Genomic DNA, 3207 nt, shown 5'->3' with positions numbered 1-3207 from the left:
CTTTAAAGAAGTAGAAATCAAAAAAGAGCAGTCCCAGGACCGGTCCCTGAGGTACTCCACTTGTGACAGGCCCCTTTGTAGAGTGGACTCCCCAATTCTAAGTTCCTGGGTCCTGTCTGTGAGCCAGCTGGCTCTCCACCAGGTGACATAAGGGTTTACACCTAACCTTTTAAGTTTGTCAATAATGCCCAAGTGTGGTATTATGGTCAGATGCCTTGGCCAGGTCAAGGTAGGCAGTGTGAACCATTTGGTCCTCGTCCATTGCTTTAGTAGCCTTCTCAAAAAAGTTCTTCAGGTTGAGTAGGCATGAACTGCCCTTGATGAAACCAGCTGGTTTACGTCCAGTGTCTGGAGGTTTCCTATGTCATTATTGATCATTTCCATGATGCTTCTTTCCATGGCTTTGCATGTGAGACCAGTGAGACTTGTGTCTGTAGTTGACCTGCCATTTATGCAGAGGAATGACGGTTGCTTTTCTCCATTCGAGAGCTAAGAAGGCTGTTTGGAGGCTGTGGTTAAACAGTGATTGCACATGGTTTGATAGGTAATGTTTCATGCTATGTAGAAGGTAAGCTGGGATAGTAACTGGGCCAGTCGATGCAATGTTCTTGGCTTTAGAGAGATCATTGACAACCTTTCTGGTGATAATAGGGGGAGTTGTATTTGATGGTGTTTCCTGAGGGGAGGCAGAGGGAGGGAGGAGTAAAGTTAGAGCTGAATTTGTGTCAGTAGGCTTGCCATATCTTTTGGCTTAGTATAGATGGCTCCATTAACAATAAGCTCTGCACACAATTCTGTATTGCCTATGACGTTGCGGACATAGATAAAGAATGCCTTGTGGTTGTCCTTGGCCTGGAAGTCCAAATTTGCTTCAAATTTGGCTTTGGTAGACTTTACATATATATACATACATACAAATGTTTCAAGAATGGGCATTAATGCTCTTCTAGCTTGCCAATATACCAAAACACTTGTTCCCATAATAAATGTCCAGGCTGTTCTTAAAAATATCTAAACTAGTACTTGCTTTTATGTAATTTGATAGTCTGTTCCAAGCATCAGCTACTCTGTCAGAGAAACAATTAGTACACTTCTCATTCCTAAAGAATCTTCTACCTAGGTTATCTGATGATTCTCTAGTACTTTTTGATAACCCCAACATTCCCAGAGGCCCTAAATGCCCTATATACCTGAATAAGATCTCCTCTTAAATATCTGTAGGAGACACTGTACAAGTTCAGATATTTTAGTCTTTCATAATAACTTAGATTTTCACATCCATGGATGCCCTTGGTATATTTCTGCTGTACTGTTTCCAGTTTATTCATGCATGTTTTCCTATAAGGTTTCCATATTGTTATTCCATACTCAAGTTTGGGTCTATTGTAACTAACAAACAATGACTTCATTATATTTGATTTCTTAGACTTTATAAATCTTTTTATACAGCCTATAGTTCTATAACTATAATTAGCCATTTGGTTGATATGATTAGAAAAACTCATAGCTGAATCTACCCATATACCCAGGTCCTTAAATGAGTCTACAGTTTCAATCACTGTGTGCTGTATTAAATATTCACCTTTCAGTTTGTCTCCCAAATCTCATATGCTTAGTGTTTGACCCCCCCCCACCATGCCCCAGGATTCCCACTCCTCATTTCTTGTTACACTGGAAAGTATCAGGGTACAATCTAACACCCTTATAATGGGCGATTTCAACTACCCCACCATTAACTGGGAAAACTACTCGTGTACCAACTCTTGCTCATCGTTTTCTGGAATTCATAAATTCCAACACCTTGGATCAACTTATTCACACCCCCACCATGGACAGTAATTTCCTAGACCTGGTCATTACCAACATGGGCAACAGGTGTTCCACACCAGAGGTCAATTCCTCATTGGTCAGATCAGACCACAAGCTAATCACCCTAGACATCCGCATCCCGCCCCCACCCCCAATTAGGGAAACCTAATATCCCTAATAGAACCAAGATGCTATCCTCCAAAAAAAGGAAGCCAATCTGGTGATCCTCTGCCATTAACGAACTCTACAACAGAAGAAAGAAACTTGCAAAAAAGAATAAAATCCTATGACTGGAGGAACGCCCTGGTCAACCTCAGTAAGAAGCTGAGATCCCTCATAAAATCCTCCAAAGCTAGTTACGAAAACAAAATTGCCACTGACTCTAAAGACAACCACAAAGCATTTTATAGCTATGTCAAGAATCTCAATGGCAGCACTTAGATCTGCTCTGAGTTACAGCACAATGGCACTAAATATACAGAACCAACTGATATTGCCAACATCCTGGCAGATAGGTTCAGTGCAACTTTACCCCCCTCTCACCCCCTAGAGGGCCCATCTCTATACCGGAAGAATGCAAAGATGTTCATCATGTTTCACTGTTGCAGTCATGACTGTAGGGTTCTCCCCTGCCGGCAGGCAGCCCTCGGTCTGCCAGAATCCCAAAGTCTGGGACCGGCATCGGCTGTTCAACCATGCTCCCTGACGTCAGAGCACCAGGAGTACAAAGCTGACAGCCGACGCCATCTTCTCCAGTCTTTCTTGCCGTGCAGTGATAGCAGTTCGCAAGTGCCGATTGGCTGACTCCTGACGAATGTTTCTGATATACTTCGGTCCAAAGACTTTCTTCTCCACTCAAAGCTAAGTACCCCATTGGGGAAACTTTTTTCTTGCTCCACTCCGATGTCAGAAAAAGTTAATAATTGTATTTCATGTGGGAAGCAAATACCTCATAAGGATTTTCATTCTTACTGTATTCCTTGCTTAGGCCCTGACCACGACGTAGCTAGTTGTCGGTTTTGTGCTAGATTCAATCAACGTACAATTAAGCGAAGGTACGATTTTGCTTTTCATTACTTCGGTAGGCGCTTTAACTGCAAAATGTCATCGGATACGGTCCCAGCTACCGGAGTTCATAAACGTCGCAAGGATAAAGACAGGCCTCTGAGGTCCAAATCTGATGATAGCGCACAAGCGGAGCCAGCTTCAGGTTCGGCCGTCGTCAGTGAGGTGCTTTTGCAGCCCCTGTCATCGGCCATTTCAGAACCAACGGCCGAAACGGACTCTCATGAGGAGCCAACCAGGCCTTTAAATATTTCTGTTGCAGGACCTTCGGACAATGCTCCTTCGGATGGGTCTGGAGCCGCTGTGCAGGTACCAGCTTCCGAAGGGGTTTTC

The sequence above is a fragment of the Protopterus annectens genome, chromosome 9.part0, assembly GCF_019279795.1.
Source record: "Protopterus annectens isolate FY-2018-M chromosome 9.part0, PAN1.0, whole genome shotgun sequence".
Lineage (NCBI taxonomy): Eukaryota > Metazoa > Chordata > Ceratodontiformes > Protopteridae > Protopterus > Protopterus annectens.
This window is presented reverse-complemented; position numbering follows the sequence as displayed.